Raw genomic sequence first — 21528 nt, 5'->3', positions numbered from 1 at the left:
ATTAACAGAACACTAAGCAGTTTCTCAGAAAGCTTCTTTCCAGATTTCATCTGAGGATATTTCCTTTTTCACCATAGCCCTCTATGGGCTTCCAAATATCTCCTTGCCAATTCCACAAGAACTGTCTTAGCGAAAGGCTTCCTGAGGGGAAAGCTGTAACCCTGTGAGGTGATTTCACAGAACACAAAGAAGTTTCTCAGAAAGCTTCTTTCTCTTTGTTATCGGAGTATATTTCCTTTGGCCCTATAGTCTTCCAAGGGATCCGAAATATCTGTTCTCAGATTCCACAGAAATAAGGCTAGCAAAGAGATCCACGAAATACAGATGTACCTCTGTGAGATGAATTAACAGAACACTAAGTAGTTTCTCAGAAAGCTTCTTTCCAGATTTCATCTGAGGATATTTCCTTTTTCACCATAGCCCTCTATGGGCTTCCAAATATCACCTTGCCAATTCCACAAGAACTGTCTTAGCGAAAGGCTTTCTGAGGGGAAAGCTGTAACTCTGTGAGGTGATTTCACAGAACACAAAGAAGTTTCTCAGAAATCTTCTTTCTCTTTGTTATCGGAGGATATTTCCTTTGGCCCTATAGTCTTCCAAGGGATACGAAATATCTGTTCTCAGATTCCACAGAAAGAAGGCTAGCAAAGAGATCCACGAAATACAGATGTAACTCTGTGAGATGAATTAGCAGAACACTAAGCAGTTTCTCAGAAAGCTTCTTTCCAGATTTCATCTGAGGATATTTCCTTTTTCACCGTAGCCCTCTATGGGCTTCCAAATATCACTTTGCCAATTCCACAAGAACTGTCTTAGCGAAAGGCTTCTTGAGGGGAAAGCTGTAACTCTGTGAGATGATTTCACAGAACACAAAGAAGTTTCTCAGAAAGCTTCTTTCTCTTTGTTATCAGAGGATATTTCCTTTGGCCCTATAGTCTTCCAAGGGATCCGAAATATCTGTTCTCAGATTCCACAGAAATAAAGCTAGCAAAGAGATCCACGAAATACAGATGTAACTCTGTGAGATGAATTAACAGAACACGAAGCACTTTCTCAGAAAGCTTCTTTCCAGTTTTCATCTGAGGATATTTCCTTTTTCAGCATAGCCCTCTATGGACTTCCAAATATCACTTTGCCAATTCCACAAGAACTGTCTTAGCGAAATGCTTCTTGAGGGGAAAGCTGTAACTCCAGGAGATAATTTCACAGAACACAAAGAAGTTTCTCAGAAAGCATCTTTCTCTTTGTTATCGGAGGATATTTCCTTTGGCCCTAGAGTCTTCAAAGGGATCCGAAATATCTGTTCTCAGATTCCACAGAAATAAGGCTAGCAAAGAGATCCACGAAATACAGATGTAACTCTGTGAGATGAATTAACAGAACACTAAGCAGTGTCTCAGAATGCTTCTTTCCAGATTTCATCTGAGGATATTTCCTTTTTCACCCTAGCACACTATGGGCTTCCAAATATCACTTTGCCAATTCCACAACAACTGTCTTAGCGAAAGGCTCCTTCAGGGGAAAGCTGTAACTCTGTGAGATGATTTCAAGAACACAAAGAAGTTTCTCAGAAAGCTTCTTTCTCTTTGTTATCGGAGGATATTTCCTTTGGCCCTATAGTCTTCCAAGAGATCCGAAATATCTGTTCTCAGATTCCACAGAAATAAGGCTAGCAAAGAGATCCACGAAATATAGATGTACCTCTGTGAGATGAATTAACAGAACACTAAGCAGTTTCTCAGAAAGCTTCTTTCCAGATTTCATCTGAGGATATTTCCTTTTTCACCATAGCCCTCTATGGGCTTCCAAATATCACCTTGCCAATTCCACAAGAACTGTCTTAGCGAAAGGCTTCCTGAGGGGAAAGCTGTAACTCTGTGAGATGATTTCACAGAACACAAAGAAGTTTCTCAGAGAGCTTCTTTCTCTTTGTTATGGGAGGATATTTCCTTTGGCCCTATAGTCTTACAAGGGATCCGAAATATCTGTTCTCAGATTCCACAGAAATAAGGCTAGCAAAGAGATCCACGAAATACAGATGTAACTCTGTGAGATGAATTAACAGAACACTAAGCAGTTTCTCAGAAAGCTTCCTTCCAGATTTCATCTGAGGATATTTCCTTTTTCACCATAGCCCTCTAAGGGCTTCCAAATATCACTTTGCCAATTCCAGAAGAACTGTCTTAGCGAACGGCTTCTTGAGGGGAAAGCTGTAACTCTGTGAGATGATTTCACAGAACACAAAGAAGTTTCTCAGAAAGCTTCTTTCTCTTTGTTATCGGAGGATATTTCCTTTGGCCCTATAGTCTTCCAAGGGATCCGAAATATCTGTTCTCAGATTCCACAGAAATAAGGCTAGCAAAGAGATCCACGAAATACAGATGTAACTCTGTGAGATGAATTAACAGAACACTAAGCAGTTTCTCAGAAAGCTTCTTTATCTTTGTTATTGGAGGATATTTCCTTTGGCCTATACTCTTCCAAGGGATCCGAAATATCTGTTCTCAGATTCCACAGAAATAAGGCAGGCAAAGAGATCCACGAAATACAGATGTAACTCTGTGAGATGAATTAACAGAACACTAAGCAGTTTCTCAGAAAGCTTCTTTCCAGATTTCATCTGAGGATATTTCCATTTTCACCATAGCCCACTATGGGCTTCCAATTATCACTTTGCAAATTCCAGAAGAACTGTCTTAGCGAAAGGCTTCTTGAGGGGAAAGCTGTAACTCTGTGAGATGATTTCAAAGAACACAAAGAAGTTTCTCAGAAAGCTTCTTTCTCTTTGTTACCGGAGGATATTTCCTTTGGCCCTATAGTCTTCCAAGGGATCCGAAATATCTGTTCTCAGATTCCACAGAAATAAGGCTAGCAAAGAGATCCACGAAATACAGATGTAACTCTGTGAGATGAATTAACAGAACACTAAGCAGTTTCTCAGAAAGCTTCATTCCAGATTTCTTCTGAGGATATTTCCTTTGTCACCATAGCCTTCTATGGGCTTCCAAATATCACTTTGCCAATTCCACAAGAACTGTCTTAGCGAAACGCTTCTTGAGGGGAAAGCTGTATCTCTGTGAGATGATTTCACAGAACACAAAGAAGTTTCTCAGAAAGCTTCTTTCTCCTTGTTATCGGAGGATATTTCCTTTTGCCCTATAATCTTCAAAGGGATGCGAAATATCTGTTCTCAGATTCCACAGTAATAAGGCTAGCAAAGAGATCCACGAAATACAGATGTAACTCTGTGAGATGAATTAGCAGAACACTAAGCAGTTTCTCAGAAAGCTTCTTTCCAGATTTCATCTGAGGATATTTCCTTTTTCACCATAGCCCTCTATGGGCTTCCAAATATCACTTTGCCAATTCCAGAAGAACTGTCTTAGCGAAAGGCTTATTGAGGGGAAAGCTGTACCTCTGTGAGATGATTTCACAGAACACAAAGAAGTTTCTCAGAAAGCTTCTTTCTCTTTTTTATCGGAGGATATTTCCTTTGGCCCTGTAGTCTTCCAAGGGTTCCGAATTATCTGTTCTCAGATTAAACAGAAATAAGGCTAGCAAAGAGATCCACGAAATACAGATGTAACTCTGTGAGATGAATTAGCAGAACACTAAGCAGTTTCTCAGAAAGCTTCTTTCCAGATTTCATCTAAGGATATTTCCTTTTTCACCATAGACCTCTATGGGCTTCCAAATATCACTTTGCCAATTCCACAAGAACTGTCTTAGCGAAAGGCTTCTTGAGGCGAAACATGTAACTCTGAGAGATGATTTCACAGAACACAAGGAAGTTTGTCAGAAAGCTTTTTTCTCTTTGTTATCGGAGGATATTTCCTTTGGCCCTGTAGTCTTCCAAGGGATCCGAAATATCTTTTCTCAGATTCCACAGAAATAAGGCTAGCAAAGAGATCCGCGAAATACAGCTGTAACTCTGTGAGATGAATTAACAGAACACTAAGCAGTTTCTCAGAAAGCTTCCTTCCAAACTTCATCAGAGGATATTTCCTTTTTCACCATTGCCCTCTATGGGCTTCCAAATATCACTTTGCCAATTCCACAAGAACTGTCTTAGCGAAAGGCTCCTTGAGGGGAAAGCTGTAACTCTGTGAGATATTTTCAAGAACCAAAGAAGTTTCTCAGAAAGCTTGTTTTTCTTTGTTATCGGAGGATATTTCCTTTGGCCCTATAGTCTTAAAAGGGATCACAAATATCTGTTCTCAGATTCCACAGAAATAAGGCTAGCAAAGAGATCCACGAAATACAGATGTAACTCTGTGAGATGAATTAACAGAACACTAAGCAGTTTCTCAGAAAGCTTCTTTCCAGATTTCATCTGAGGATATTTCCTTTTTCACCATAGCCCTCTAAGGGCTTCCAAATATCACTTTGCCAATTCCAGAAGAACTGTCTTAGCGAACGGCTTCTTGAGGGGAAAGCTGTAACTCTGTGAGATGATTTCACAGAACACAAAGAAGTTTCTCAGAAAGCTTCTTTCTCTTTGTTATCGGAGGATATTTCCTTTGGCCCTATAGTCTTCAAAGGGATCCGAAATATCTGTTCTCAGATTCCACAGAAATAAGGCTAGCAAAGACATCCACCAAATACAGATGTACCTCTGTGAGATGAATTAACAGAACACTAAGCAGTTTCTCAGAAGGCTTCTTTCCAGATTTCATATGAGGATATTTCGTTTTTCACCGTAGCCATCTATGGGCTTCCAAATATCACTTTGCCAATTCCACAAGAACTGTATTAGCGAAAGGCTTCTTGAGGCGAAACCTGTAACTCTGTGAGATGATTTCACAGACCACAAAGAAGTTTCTCAGAAAGCTTCTTTCTCTTTGCTATCGGAGGATATTTCCTTTGGCCCTATATTCTTCAAAGGGATCAGAAATATCTGTTCTCAGATTCCACAGAAATAAGGCTAGCAAAGAGATCCACGAAATACAGATGTAACTCTGTGACATGAATTAACAGAACTTTAAGCAGTTTCTCAGAAAGCTTCTTTCCAGATTTCATCTGAGCATATTTCCTTTTTCACCATAGCCCTCTAAGGGCTGCCAAATATCAGTTTGCCAATTCCAGAAGAACTGTCTTAGCGAAAGGCTTCTTGAGGCGAAACCTGTAACTCTGTGAGATGATTTCACAGAACACAAAGAAGTTTCTCAGAAAGCTTCTTTCTCTTTGTTATCGGAGGATATTTCCTTTGGCCCTATAGTCATCCAAGAGATCCGAAACATCTGTTCTCAGATTCCACAGAAATAAGGCTAGCAAAGAGATCAACGAAATACATATGTAACTCTGTGAGATGAATTAACAGAACACTAAGCAGTTTCTCAGAAAGCTTCTTTCAAGATTTCATCTGAGGATATTTCCTTTTTCACCATAGCCCTCTAAGGGCTTCCAAATATCACTTTGCCAATTCCACAAGAACTGTCTTAGTGAAAGCCTACTTCAGCGGAAAGCTGTAACTCTGTGAGATGATTTCACAGAACACAGAGAACTTTCTCAGAAAGCTTCTTTCTCTTTGTTATCAGAGGATATTTCTTTGGCCCTATAGTCTTCCAAGGTATCCGAAATATCTGTTCTCATTTTCCACAGAAATAAGGCTAGCAAAGAGATCCACGAAATCCAGATGTAACTCTGTGAGATGAATTAACAGAACACTAAGCAGTTTCTCAGAAAGCTTCTTTCCAGATTTCTTCTGAGGATATTTCCTTTGTCACCATAGCCCTCTATGGGCTTCCAAATATCACTTTGCCAATTCCACAAGAACTGTCTTAGCGAAAGGCTTCTTGAAGGGAAAGCTGTATCTCTGTGAGATGATTTCACAGAACACAAAGAAGTTTCTCAGAAAGCTTGTTTCTCCTTGTTATCGGAGGATATTTCCTTTTGCCCTATAGTCTTCAAAGGGATGCGAAATATCTGTTCTCAGATTCCACAGTAATAAGGCTGGCAAAGAGATCCACGAAATACAGATGTAACTCCGTGAGATGAATTAACAGAACACTAAGGAGTTTCTCAGAATGCTTCTTTCCAGATTTCATCTGAGGATATTTCCTTTTTCACCATAGCCCTCTAAGGGCTTCCAAATATCACTTTGCCAATACCACAAGAACTGTCTTAGCGAAAGTCTTCCTGAGAGGAAAGCTGTAACTCTGTGAGATGATTTCACAGAACACAAAGAAGTTTGTCAGAAAGCTTCTTTCTCTTTGTTATCGGAGGATATTTCCTTTGGCCCTATAGTCTTCCAAGGGATCCGAAATATCTGTTCTCAGATTCCACAGAAATAAGGCTAGCAAAGAGATCCACGAAATACAGATGTACCTCTGTGAGATGAATTAACAGAACACTAAGCAGTTTCTCAGAAAGCTTCTTTCCAGATTTCATCTGAGGATATTTCCTTTTTCACCATAGCCCTTTATGGGCTTCCAAATATCACCTTGCCAATTCCACAAGAACTGTCTTAGCGAAAGGCGTCTTGAGGGGAAAGCTGTAACTCTGTGAGATGATTTCAAAGAACACAAAGAAGTTTCTCAGAAAGCTTCTTTCTCTTTGTTACCGGAGGATATTTCCTTTGGCCCTATAGTCTTCCAAGGGATCCGAAATATCTGTTCTCAGATTCCACAGAAATAAGGCTAGGAAAGAGATCCACGAAATACAGATGTAACTCTGTGACATGAATTAACAGAACACTAAGCAGTTTCTCAGAAAGCTTCTTTTCAGTTTTCATCTGAGGATATTTTCATTTTCACCGTAGCCCTCTATGGACTTCCAAATATCACTTTGCCAATTCCATAAGAACTGTCTCAGCGAAAGGCTTCTTGAGGGGAAAGCTGTAACTCTGTGAGATGATTTCACAGAACACAAAGTAGTTTCTCAGAAAGCTTCTTTCTCTTTGTTATCGGAGGATATTTCCTTTGGCCCTATAGTCTTCGAAGGGATCCGAAACATCTGTTCTCAGATTCCACAGAAATAAGGCTAGCAAAGAGATCAACGAAATACAGATGTAACTCTGTGAGATGAATTAACAGAACACTAAGCAGTTTCTCAGAAAGCTTCTTTCAAGATTTCATCTGAGGATATTTCCTTTTTCACCATAGCCCTCTAAGGGCTTCCAAATATCAATTTGCCAATTCCAGAAGAACTGTCTTAGCGAAAGGCTTCTTGATTGGAAAGCTGTAGCTCTGTGAGATAATTTCACAGAACACAAAGAAGTTTCTCAGAAAGCTTCTTTCTCTTTGTTATCGGAGGATATTTAATTTGGCCCTATAGTTTTCAAAGGGATCCGACATATCTGTTCTCAGATTCCACAGTAATATGGCTAGCAAAGAGATCCACGAAATACAGATGTACCTCTGTGAGATGAATTAACAGAACACTAAGCAGTTTCTCAGAAAGCTTCTTTCCAGATTTCATCTGAGGATATTTCCTTTTTCACCGTAGCCCTCTAAGGACTTCCAAATATCACTTTGCCAATTCCACAAGAACTATCTTAGTGAAAGGCTTCTTCAGGGGAAAGCTGTAACTCTGTGAGATGATTTCACAGAACACAAAGAACTTTCTCAGAAAGCTTCGTTCTCTTTGTTATCGGAGGATATTTCTTTGGCCCTATAGTCTTCCAAGGGATCCGAAATATCTGTTCTCAGATTCCACAGAAATAAGGCTAGCAAAGAGATCAACGAAATACAGATGTAACTCTGTGAGATGAATTAACAGAACACTAAGCAGTTTCTCAGAAATCTTCTTTCCAGATTTCTTCTGAGGATATTTCCTTTGTCACCATAGCCCTCTATGGGCTTCCAAATATCACTTTGTCAATTCCACAAGAACTGTCTTAGCGAAACGCTTCTTGAGGGGAAAGCTGTATCTCTGTGAGATGATTTCACAGAACACAAAGAAGTTTCTCAGAAAGCTTCTTTCTCCTTCTTATCGGAGGATATTTCCTTTGGCCCTATAGTCTTCAAACGGATGCGAAATATCTGTTCTCAGATTCCACAGAAATAAGGCTAGCAAAGACATCCACCAAATACAGATGTACCTCTGTGAGATGAATTAACAGAACACTAAGCAGTTTCTCAGAAGGCTTCTTTCCAGATTTCATATGAGGATATTTCGTTTTTCACCGTAGCCATCTATGGGCTTCCAAATATCACTTTGCCAATTCCACAAGAACTGTATTAGCGAAAGGCTTCTTGAGGCGAAACCTGTAACTCTGTGAGATGATTTCACAGACCACAAAGAAGTTTCTCAGAAAGCTTCTTTCTCTTTGCTATCGGAGGATATTTCCTTTGGCCCTATATTCTTCAAAGGGATCAGAAATATCTGTTCTCAGATTCCACAGAAATAAGGCTAGCAAAGAGATCCACGAAATACAGATGTAACTCTGTGACATGAATTAACAGAACTTTAAGCAGTTTCTCAGAAAGCTTCTTTCCAGATTTCATCTGAGCATATTTCCTTTTTCACCATAGCCCTCTAAGGGCTGCCAAATATCAGTTTGCCAATTCCAGAAGAACTGTCTTAGCGAAAGGCTTCTTGAGGCGAAACCTGTAACTCTGTGAGATGATTTCACAGAACACAAAGAAGTTTCTCAGAAAGCTTCTTTCTCTTTGTTATCGGAGGATATTTCCTTTGGCCCTATAGTCTTCCAAGAGATCCGAAACATCTGTTCTCAGATTCCACAGAAATAAGGCTAGCAAAGAGATCAACGAAATACATATGTAACTCTGTGAGATGAATTAACAGAACACTAAGCAGTTTCTCAGAAAGCTTCTTTCAAGATTTCATCTGAGGATATTTCCTTTTTCACCATAGCCCTCTAAGGGCTTCCAAATATCACTTTGCCAATTCCACAAGAACTGTCTTAGTGAAAGCCTTCTTCAGCGGAAAGCTGTAACTCTGTGAGATGATTTCACAGAACACAGAGAACTTTCTCAGAAAGCTTCTTTCTCTTTGTTATCAGAGGATATTTCTTTGGCCCTATAGTCTTCCAAGGTATCCGAAATATCTGTTCTCAGATTCCACAGAAATAAGGCTAGCAAAGAGATCCACGAAATACAGATGTAACTCTGTGAGATGAATTAACAGAACACTAAGCAGTTTCTCAGAAAGCTTCTTTCCAGATTTCTTCTGAGGATATTTCCTTTGTCACCATAGCCCTCTATGGGCTTCCAAATATCACTTTGCCAATTCCACAAGAACTGTCTTAGCGAAAGGCTTCTTGAGGGGAAAGCTGTATCTCTGTGAGATGATTTCACAGAACACAAAGAAGTTTCTCAGAAAGCTTGTTTCTCCTTGTTATCGGAGGATATTTCCTTTTGCCCTATAGTCTTCAAAGGGATGCGAAATATCTGTTCTCAGATTCCACAGTAATAAGGCTGGCAAAGAGATCCACGAAATACAGATGTAACTCCGTGAGATGAATTAACAGAACACTAAGTAGTTTCTCAGAAAGCTTCTTTCCAGATTTCATCTGAGGATATTTCCTTTTTCACCATAGCCCTCTAAGGGCTTCCAAATATCACTTTGCCAACACCACAAGAACTGTCTTAGCGAAAGTCTTCCTGAGAGGAAAGCTGTAACTCTGTGAGATGATTTCACAGAACACAAAGAAGTTTGTCAGAAAGCTTCTTTCTCTTTGTTATCGGAGGATATTTCCTTTGGCCCTATAGTCTTCCAAGGGATCCGAAATATCTGTTCTCAGATTCCACAGAAATAAGGCTAGCAAAGAGATCCACGAAATACAGATGTACCTCTGTGAGATGAATTAACAGAACACTAAGCAGTTTCTCAGAAAGCTTCTTTCCAGATTTCATCTGAGGATATTTCCTTTTTCACCATTGCCCTCTATGGGCTTCCAAATATCTCCTTGCCAATTCCACAAGAACTGTCTTAGCGAAAGGCTTCCTGAGGGGAAAGCTGTAACTCTGTGAGGTGATTTCACAGAACACAAAGAAGTTTCTCAGAAAGCTTCTTTCTCTTTGTTATCGGAGTATATTTCCTTTGGCCCTATAGTCTTCCAAGGGATCCGAAATATCTGTTCTCAGATTCCACAGAAATAAGGCTAGCAAAGAGATCCACGAAATATAGATGTACCTCTGTGAGATGAATTAACAGAACACTAAGCAGTTTCTCAGAAAGCTTCTTTCCAGATTTCATCTGAGGATATTTCCTTTTTCACCATAGCCCTCTATGGGCTTCCAAATATCACCTTGCCAATTCCACAAGAACTGCCTTAGCGAAAGGCTTCCTGAGGGGAAAGCTGTAACTCTGTGAGATGATTTCACAGAACACAAAGAAGTTTCTCAGAAAGCTTCTTTCTCTTTGTTATGGGAGGATATTTCCTTTGGCCCTATAGTCTTACAAGGGATCCGAAATATCTGTTCTCAGATTCCACAGAAATAAGGCTAGCAAAGAGATCCACGAAATACAGATGTAACTCTGTGAGATGAATTAACAGAACACTAAGCAGTTTCTCAGAAAGCTTCCTTCCAGATTTCATCTGAGGATATTATCTTTTTCACCATAGCCCTCTATGAGCTTCCAAATATCACTTTGCCAATTCCACAAGAACTGTCTTAGCGAATGGCTTCCTGAGGGGAAAGCTGTAACTCTGTGAGATGATTTCACAGAACACAAAGAAGTTTCTCAGAAAGCTTCTTTCTCTTTGTAATCGGAGGATATTTCCTTTGTCCCTATAGTCTTCCAAGGGATCCGAAATATCTCTTCTCAGATTCCACAGAAATAAGGCTAGCAAAGACATCCACCAAATACAGATGTACCTCTGTGAGATGAATTAACAGAACACTAGGCAGTTTCTCAGAAGGCTTCTTTCCAGATTTCATATGAGGATATTTCGTTTTTCACCGTAGCCATCTATGGGCTTCCAAATATCACTTTGCCAATTCCACAAGAACTGTATTAGCGAAAGGCTTCTTGAGGCGAAACCTGTAACTCTCTGAGATGATTTCACAGACCACAAAGAAGTTTCTCAGAAAGCTTCTTTCTCTTGGCTATCGGAGGATATTTCCTTTGGCCCTATATTCTTCAAAGGGATCATAAATATCTGTTCTCAGATTCCACAGAAATAAGGCTAGCAAAGAGATCCACGAAATACAGATGTAACTCTGTGACATGAATTAACAGAACTTTAAGCAGTTTCTCAGAAAGCTTCTTTCCAGATTGCATCTGAGCATATTTCCTTTTTCACCATAGCCCTGTAAGGGCTGCCAAATATCACTTTGCCAATTCCACAACAACTCTCTTAGCGAAAGGCTCCTTCAGGGGAAAGCTGTAACTCTGTGAGATGATTTCAAGAACACAAAGAAGTTTCTCAGAAAGCTTCTTTCTCTTTGTTATCGGAGGATATTTCCTTTGGCCCTATAGTCTTCCAAGAGATCGGAAATATCTGTTCTCAGATTCCACAGAAATAAGGCTAGCAAAGAGATCCACGAAATATAGATGTACCTCTGTGAGATGAATTAACAGAACACTAAGCAGTTTCTCAGAAAGCTTCTTTCCAGATTTCATCTGAGGATATTTCCTTTTTCACCATAGCCCTATATGGGCTTCCAAATATCACCTTGCCAATTCCACAAGAACTGTCTTAGAGAAAGGCTTCCTGAGGGGAAAGCTGTAACTCTGTGAGATGATTTCACAGAACACAAAGAAGTTTCTCAGAAAGCTTCTTTCTCTTTGTTATGGGAGGATATTTCCTTTGGCCCTATAGTCTTACAAGGGATCCGAAATATCTGTTCTCAGATTCCACAGAAATATGGCTAGCAAAGAGATCCACGAAATACAGATGTAACTCTGTGAGATGAATTAACAGAACACTAACCAGTTTCTCAGAAAGCTTCCTTCCAGATTTCATCTGGGGATATTTCCTTTTTCACCATAGCCCTCTAAGGGCTTCCAAATATCACTTTGCCAATTCCACAAGAACTGTCTTAGCGAAAGGCTTCCTGTGGGGAAAGCTGTAACTCTGTGAGATGATTTCACAGAACACAAAGAAGTTTCTCAGAAAGCTTCTTTCTCTTTATTATCGGAGGATATTTCCTTTGTCCCTATAGTCTTCCAAGGGATCCGAAATATCTGTTCTCAGATTCCACAGAAATAAGGCTAGCAAAGACATCCACCAAATACAGATGTACCTCTGTGAGATGAATTAACAGAACACTAAGCAGTTTCTCAGAAGGCTTCTTTCCAGATTTCATATGAGGATATTTCGTTTTTCATCGTAGCCATCTATGGGCTTCCAAATATCACTTTGCCAATTCCACAAGAACTGTATTAGCGAAAGGCTTCTTGAGGCGAAACCTGTAACTCTGTGAGATGATTTCACAGACCACAAAGAAGTTTCTCAGAAAGCTTCTTTCTCTTTGTTATCGGAGGATATTTCCTTTGGCCCTATAGTCTTCCAAGGGATCCGAAATATCTGTTCTCAGATTCCACAGAAATAAGGCTAGCAAAGAGATCCACGAAACACAGATGTATTTCTGTGAGATAAATTAACAGAACACTAAGCAGTTTCTCAGAAAGCTTTCCAGATTTCATCTGAGGATATTTCCTTTTTCACCATAGCCCTCTATGGGCTTCCAAATATGACTTTGCCAATTCCACAAGAACTGTCTTAGCGAAAGGCTTCTTGAGGGGAAAGCTGTAACTCTGTGAGATGATTTCACAGAACACAAAGAAGATTTTCAGAAAGCTTGTTTCTCTTTGTTATCGGAGGATATATCCTTTAGCACTGTAGTCTTCAAAGGTATCCGAAATATCTGTTCTCACATTCCACAGAAATAAGACTAGCAAGGAGATCCACGAAATACAAATGTAACTCTTTGAAATGAATTAACAGAACACTAAGCAGTTTCTCAGAAAGCTTCTTTCCAGATTTCATCTGAGGATATTTCCATTTTCACCCTAGACCTCTATGGGTTTCCAAATATCAGATTGCCAATTCCTCAAGATCTGTCTTAGCGAAAGGCTTCTTGAGGCGAAACTTGTAACTCTGTGAGATGATTTCAGAGAACACAAAGAAGTTTCTCAGAAAGCTTCTTTCTCTTTGTTATCGGAGGATATTTCTTTGGCCCTATAGTCTTCCAAGGTATCCGAAATATCTGTTCTCAGATTCCACAGAAATAAGGCTAGCAAAGAGATCCACGAAATACAGATGTAACTCTGTGAGATGAATTAACAGAACACTAAGCAGTTTCTCAGAAAGCTTCTTTCCAGATTTCATCTGAGGATATTTCCTTTGTCACCATAGCCCTCTATGGGCTTCCAAATATCACTTTGCCAATTCCACAAGAACTGTCTTAGCGAAAGGCTTCTTGAGGGGAAAGCTGTATCTCGGTGAGATGATTTCACAGAACACAAAGAAGTTTCTCAGAAAGCTTCTTTCTCCTTGTTATCGGAGGATATTTCCTTTGCCCTAAAGTCTTCAAAGGGATGCGAAATATCTGTTCTCAGATTCCACAGAAATAAGGCTAGCAAAGAGATCCACGAAATACAGATGTACCTCTGTGAGATGAATTAACAGAACACTAAGCAGTTTCTCAGAAAGCTTCTTTCCAGATTTCATTTGAGGATATTTCCTTTTTCACCATAGCCCTCTATGGGCTTCCAAATATCACCTTGCCAATTCCACAAGAACTGTCTTAGCGAAAGGCTTTCTGAGGGGAAAGCTGTAACTCTGTGAGGTGATTTCACAGAACACAAAGAAGTTTCTCAGAAATCTTCTTTCTCTTTGTTATCGGAGGATATTTCCTTTGGCCCTATAGTCTTCAAAGGGATCCGAAATATCTGTTCTTAGATTCCAACGAAAGAACGCTAGCAAAGAGATCCACGAAATACAGATGTAACTCTGGGAGATGAATTAGCAGAACACTAAGCAGTTTCTCAGAAAGCTTCTTTCAAGATTTCATCTGAGGATATTTCCTTTTTCACCATAGCCCTCTATGGGCTTCCAAATATCACCTTGCCAATTCCACAAGAACTGTATTAGCGAAAGGCTTCTTGAGACGAAACCTGTAACTCTGTGAGATGATTTCACAGAACACAAAGAAGTTTCTCTGAAAGCTTCTTTCTCTTTGCTATCGGAGGATATTTCCTTTGTCCCTATAGTCTTCCAAGGGATCCGAAATATCTGTTCTCAGATTCCACAGAAATAAGGCAACAAAGAGATCCATGAAATGCAGATGTAACTCTGTGACATGAATTAACAGAACACTAAGCAGTTTCTCAGAATGCTTCTTTCCAGATTTCATCTGATGATATTTCCTTTTTCAACATAGCCCTCTATGGGCTTCCAAATATCACTTTGCCAATTCCACAAGAGCTGTCTTAGTGAAAGGCTTCTTCAGGGGAAAGCTGTAACTCTGTGAGATGATTTCACAGAACACAAAGAACTTTCTCAGAAAGCTTCTTTCTCTTTGTTATCGGAGGATATTTCTTTGGCCCTATAGTCTTACAAGGGATCCGAAATATCTGTTCTCAGATTCCACAGAAAGAAGGCTAGCAAAGAGATCCACGAAATACAGATGTAACTCTGTGAGATGAATTAACAGAACACTAAGCAGTTTCTCAGAAAGCTTCCTTCCAGATTTCATCTGAGGATATTTCCTTTTTCACCATAGCCCTCTATGGGCTTCCAAATATCACTTTGCCAATTCCACAAGAACTGTCTTAGCGAAAGGCTTCCTGAGGGGAAAGCTGTAACTCTGTGAGATGATTTCACAGAACACAAAGAAGTTTCTCAGAAAGCTTCTTTCTCTTTATTATCGGAGGATATTTCCTTTGTCTCTATAGTCTTCCAAGGGATCCGAAATATCTGTTCTCAGATTCCACAGAAATAAGGCTAGCAAAGACATCCACCAAATACAGATGTACCTCTGTGAGATGAATTAACAGAACACTAAGCAGTTTCTCAGAAGGCTTCTTTCCAGATTTCATATGAGGATATTTCGTTTTTCACCGTAGCCATCTATGGGCTTCCAAATATCACTTTGCCAATTCCACAAGAACTGTATTAGCGAAAGGCTTCTTGAGGCGAAACCTGTAACTCTGTGAGATGATTTCACAGACCACAAAGAAGTTTCTCCGAAAGCTTCTTTCTCTTGGCTATCGGAGGATATTTCCTTTGGCCCTATATTCTTCAAAGGGATCATAAATATCTGTTCTCAGATTCCACAGAAATAAGGCTAGCAAAGAGATCCACGAAATACAGATGTAACTCTGTGACATGAATTAACAGAACACTAAGCAGTTTCTCAGAAAGCTTCTTTCCAGATTTCATCTGAGCATATTTCCTTTTTCACCATAGCCCTCTAAGGTCTGCCAAATATCAGTTTGCCAATTCCAGAAGAACTGTCTTAGCGAAAGGCTTCTTGAGGCGAAACCTGTAACTCTGTGAGATGATTTCACAGAACACAAAGAAGTTTCTCAGAAAGCTTCTTTCTCTTTGTTATCGGAGGATATTTCCTTTGCCCCTATAGTCTTCCAAGAGATCCGAAACATCTGTTCTCAGATTCCACAGAAATAAGGATAGCAAAGAGATCAACGAAATACAGATGTAACTCTGTGAGATGAATTAACAGAACACTAAGCAGTTTCTCAGAAACTTCTTTCAAGATTTCATCTGAGGATATTTCCTTTTTCACCATAGCCCTCTAAGGGCTTCCAAATATCAATTTGCCAATTCCAGAAGAACTGTCTTAGCGAAAGGCTTCTTGATTGGAAAGCTGTAGCTCTGTGAGATGATTTCACAGAACACAAAGAAGTTTTTCAGAAAGCTTCTTTCTCTTTGAAATCGGAGGATATTTCCTTTGGCCCTATAGTTTTCAAAGGGATCCGACATATCTGTTCTCAGATTCCACAGTAATAAGGCTAGCAAAGAAATCCACGAAATACAGATGTACCTCTGTGAGATGAATTAACAGAACACTAAGCAGTTTCTCAGAAAGCTTCTTTCCAGATTTCATCTGAGGATATTTCCTTTTTCACCGTAGCCCTCTAAGGGCTTCCAAATACCACTTTGCCAATTCCACAAGAACTGTCTTAGCGAAAGGCTTTTTGAGGGGAAAGCTGTAACTCTGTAAGATGATTTCACAGAACACAAAGAAGATTTTCAGAAAGCTTGTTTCTCTTTGTTATCGGAGGATATATCCTTTAGCCCTGTAGTCTTCAAAGGTATCCGAAATATCTGTTCTCACATTCCACAGAAATAAGACTAGCAAGGAGATCCACGAAATACAAATGTAACTCTTTGAAATGAATTAACAGAACACTAAGCAGTTTCTCAGAAAGCTTCTTTCCAGATTTCATCTGAGGATATTTCCATTTTCACCCTAGACCTCTATGGGCTTCCAAATATCAGATTGCCAATTCCTCAAGATCTGTCTTAGCGAAAGGCTTCTTGAGGCTAAACTTATAACTCTGTGAGATGATTTCAGAGAACACAAAGAAGTTTCTCAGAAAGCTTCTTTCTCTTTGTTATCGGAGGATATTTCTTTGGCCCTATAGTCTTCCAAGGTATCCGAAATATCTGTTCTCAGATTCCACAGAAATAAGGCTAGCAAAGAGATCCACGAAATACAGATGTAACTCTGTGAGATGAATTAACAGAACACTAAGCAGTTTCTCAGAAAGCTTCTTTCCAGATTTCTTCTGAGGATATTTCCTTTGTCACCATAGCCCTCTATGGGCTTCCAAATATCACTTTGCCAATTCCACAAGAACTGTCTTAGCGAAAGGCTTCTTGAGGGGAAAGCTGTATCTCGGTGAGATGATTTCACAGAACACAAAGAAGTTTCTCAGAAAGCTTCTTTCTCCTTGTTATCGGAGGATATTTCCTTTGCCCTATAGTCTTCAAATTAATGCGAAATATCTGTTCTCAGATTCCACAGGAATAAGGCTAGCAAAGACATCCACGAAATACAGATGTAACTCTGTGAGATGAATTAACAGAACACTAAGCAGTTTCTCAGAAAGCTTCTTTCCAGATTTCATCTGAGGATAATTCCTTTTTCACCATAGCCCTCTAAGGGCTTCCAAATATCACTTTGCCAATACCACAAGAACTGTCTTAGCGAAAGTCTTCCTGAGAGGAAAGCTGTAACTCTGTGAGATGATTTCACAGAACACAAAGAAGTTTCTCAGAAAGCTTCTTTCTCTTTGTTATCGGAGGATATTTCCTTTGGCCCTATAGTCTTCAAAGGGAACCGAAATATCTGTTCTTAGATTCCACAGAAAGAAGGCTAGCAAAGAGATCCACGAAATACAGATGTAACACTGTGAGATGAATTAACAGAACACTAAGCAGTTTCTCAGAAAGCTTCTTTCCAGATTTCATCTGAGGATATTTCCATTTTCACCATAGCCCTCTAAGGGCTTCCAAATATCACTTTGCCAATTCCACAAGAACTGTCTTAGTGAAAGGCTTCTTTAGGGGAAAGTTGTAACTCTGTGAGATGATTTCACAGAACACAAAGAAGTTTCTCAGAAAGCTTCTTTCTCTTTGTTATCGGAGGATATTTCTTTGGCCCAATAGTCTTCCAAGGGATCCGAAATATCTGTTCTGAGATTCCACAGAAATAAGACTAGCAAAGAGATCAACGAAATACAGATGTACCTCTGTGAGATGAATTAACAGAACACTAAGAAGTTTCTCAGAAAGCTTCTTTCCAGATTTCATCTGAGGATATTTCCTTTTTCACCGTAGCCCTCTAAGGGCTTCCAAATATCACTTTGCCAATTCCACAAGAACTGTCTTAGCGAAATCCTTCTTGAGGGGAAAGCTGTAACTCTGTGAGATGATTTCACAGAACACAAAGAAGTTTCTCAGAAAGATTCTTTCTCTTTGTTATCGGAGGATATTTCCTTTGGCCCTATAGTCTTCCAAGGGATCCGAAATATCTCTTCTCAGATTCCACAGAAATAAGGCTAGCAAAGAGATCCACGAAATACAGATGTAACTCTGTGAGATGAATTAACAGAACACTAAGCAGTTTCTCAGAAAGCTTCTTTCCAGATTTCATCTGAGGATATTTCCTTTTTCACCATAGCCCTCTATGGACTTCCAAATATCACTTTGCCAATTCCACAAGAACTGTCTTAGCGAAAGGCTTCTTGAGTGGAAAGCTGTAACTCTGTGAGATGATTTCACAGAACAGAAAGAAGTTTCTCAGAAAGCTTCTTTCTCTTTGTTATCGGACGATATTTCCTTTGGCCCTATAGTATTCAAAGGGATCCGAAATATCTGTTCTCAGATACCACAGAAATAAGGCTAGCAAAGAGATCCACGAAATACAGATGTAACTCTGTGAGATGAATTTACAGAACACTAAGCAGTTTCTCAGAAAGCTTCTTTCCAGATTTCATCTAGGGTATTTCCTTTTTCACCATAGCCCTCTATGGGCTTCCAAATATCACTTTGCCAATTCCACAAGAACTGTCTTAGCGAAAGTCTTTTTGAGGCGAAAGCTGTAACTCTGTGAGATGATTTCACGGAACACAAAGAAGTTTCTCAGAAAGCTTCTTTCTCTTTGTTGTCGGAGGATATTTCCTTTGGCCCTATAGTCTTCAAATGGATCTGAAATATCTGTTCTCAGATTCCACAGAAATAAGGCTGGCAAAGAGATCCACGAGATACAGATGTAACTCTGTGACATGAATTAACAGAACACTAAGCAATTTCTCAGAAAGCTTCTTTCCAGATTTCATCTGAGGATATTTCCATTTTCACCATAGCCCTCTATGGGCTTCCAAATATCACTTTGCCAATTCCAGAAGAACTGTCTTAGCGAAAGGCTTCCTGATTGGAAAGCTGTAACTCTGTGAGATGATTTCACAGAACACAAAGAAGTTTCTCAGAAAGCTTCTTTCTCTTTGTTATCGCAGGATATTTCCTTTGGCCCTATAGTTTTCAAAGGGATCCTACATATCTGTTCTCAGATTGCACAGAAATAAGGCTAGCAAAGAGATCCACGAAATACAGATGTAACTCCGTGAGAGGAATTAACAGAACACTAAGCAGTTTCTCAGAAAGCTTCTTTCCAGATTTCATCTGAGGATATTTCCTTTTTAACCGTAGACCTCTACGGGCATCCAAATATCACTTTGCCAATTCCAGAAGAACTGTCTTAGCGAAAGGCGTCTTGAGGGGAAAGCTGTAACTCTGTGAGATGATTTCACAGAACACAAAGAAGTTTCTCAGAAAGCTTCTTTCTCTTTGTTATCGGAGGATATTTCCTTTGGCCCTATAGTCTTCCAAGGGATCCGAAATATCTGTTCTCAGATTCCACAGAAATAAGGCTAGCAAAGAGATCGACGAAATACAGATGTAACTCTGTGAGATGAATTAAGAGAACACTAAGCAGTTTCTCAGAAAGCTTCTTTCTCTTTGTTATCGGAGGATATTTCCTTTGGCCCTATAGTCTTCCAAGGGATCCGAAATATCTGTTCTCAGATTCCACAGAAATAAGGCTAGCAAAGAGATCCACGAAATACAGATGTAACTCTGTGAGATGAATTAACAGAACACTAAGCAGTTTCTCAGAAAGCTTCTTTCCAGATTTCATCTGAGGATATTTCCTTTTTCACCATAGCCCTCTATGGGCTTCCAAATATCACTTTGCCAATTCCAGAAGAACTGTCTTAGCGAAAGGCTTCCTGATTGGAAAGCTGTAACTCTGTGAGATGATTTCAAAGAACACAAAGGAGTTTCTCAGAAAGCTTCTTTCTCTTTGTTATCAGAGGATATTTCCTTTGGCTTATAGTTTTCAAAGGGATCCTACATATCTGTTCTCAGATTCCACAGAAATAAGGCTAGCAAAGAGATCCACGAAATACAGATGTACCTCTGTGAGATGAATTAACAGAACACTAAGCAGTTTCTCAGAAAGCTTCTTTCCAGATTTCATCTGAGGATATTTCCTTTTTCACCATAGCCCTCTATGGGCTTCCAAATATCACCTTGCCAATTCCACAAGAACTGTCTTAGCGAAAGGCTTTCTGAGGGGAAAGCTGTAACTCTGTGAGATGATTTCACAGAACACAAAGAAGTTTCTCAGAAAGCTTCTTTCTCTTTGTTATCGGAGGATATTTCCTTTGGCCCTATAATCTTCCAAGGGATCCGAAATATCTGTTCTCAGATTCTACAGAAATAAAGCTAGCAAAGAGATCCACGAAATACAGATGTAACTCTGTGAGATGAATTAACAGAACACTAAGCAGTTTCTCAGAAAGCTTCTTTCCAGATTTCATCTGAGGATATTTCCTTTTTCAGCATAGCCCTCTATGGGCTTCCAAATATCACTTTGCCAATTCCACAAGAACTGTCTTAGCGAAATGCTTCTTGAGGGGAAAGCTGTATCTCTGGGAGATGATTTCACAGAACACAAAGAAGTTTCTCAGAAAGCTTCTTTCTCTTTGTTATCGGAGGATATTTCCTTTGGCCCTGGAGTCTTCAAAGGGATCCGAAAAATCTGTTCTCAGATTCCACAGAAATAAGGCTAGCAAAGAGATCCACGAAATACAGATGTAACTCTGTGAGATGAATTAACAGAACACTAAGCAGTGTCTCAGAATGCTTCTTTCCAGATTTCATCTGAGGATATTTCCTTTTTCACCCTAGCCCACTATGGGCTTCCAAATATCACTTTGCCAATTCCACAACAACTGTCTTAGCGAAAGACTACCTCAGGGGAAAGCTGTAACTCTGTGAGATGATTTCAAGAACACAAAGAAGTTTCTCAGAAAGCTTCTTTCTCTTTGTTATCGGAGGATATTTTCTTTGGCCCTATAGTCTTCCAAGAGATCCGAAATATCTGTTCTCAGATTCCACAGAAATAAGGCTAGCAAAGAGATCCACGAAATATAGATGTACCTCTGTGAGATGAATTAACAGAACACTAAGCAGTTTCTCAGAAAGCTTCTTTCCAGATTTCATCTGAGGATATTTCCTTTTTCACCATAGCCCTCTATGGGCTTCTAAATATCACCTTGCCAATTCCACAAGAACTGTCTTAGCGAAAGGCTTCCTGAGGGGAAAGCTGTTACTCTGTGAGATGATTTCACAGAACACAAAGAACTTTCTCAGAAAGCTTCTTTCTCTTTGTTATCGGAGGATATTTCCTTTGGCCCTATAGTCTTACAAGGGATCCGAAATATCTGTTCTCAGATTCCACAGAAATAAGGCTAGCAAAGAGATCCACGAAATACAGATGTAACTCTGTGAGATGAATTAACAGAACACTAACCAGTTTCTCAGAAAGCTTCTTTCCAGATTTCATCTGAGGATATTTCCTTTTTCACCATAGCCCTCTATGGGCTTCCAAATATCACTTTGCCAATTCCACAAGAACTGTCTAAGTGAAAGGCTTCCTGAGGGGAAAGCTGTAACTCTGTGAGATGATTTCACAGAACATAAAGAAGTTTCTCAGAAAGCTTCTTTCTCTTTATTATCGGAGGATATTTCCTTTGTCCCTATAGTCTTCCAAGGGATCCGAAATATCTGTTCTCAGATTC

The sequence above is a fragment of the Macaca mulatta genome, chromosome 13 (assembly GCF_049350105.2).
Source record: "Macaca mulatta isolate MMU2019108-1 chromosome 13, T2T-MMU8v2.0, whole genome shotgun sequence".
In the NCBI taxonomy this organism is placed as follows: Eukaryota; Metazoa; Chordata; class Mammalia; order Primates; family Cercopithecidae; genus Macaca; species Macaca mulatta.
The sequence above is the reverse complement of the archived record's forward strand: the minus strand, read 5'-3'. Positions refer to the sequence as shown.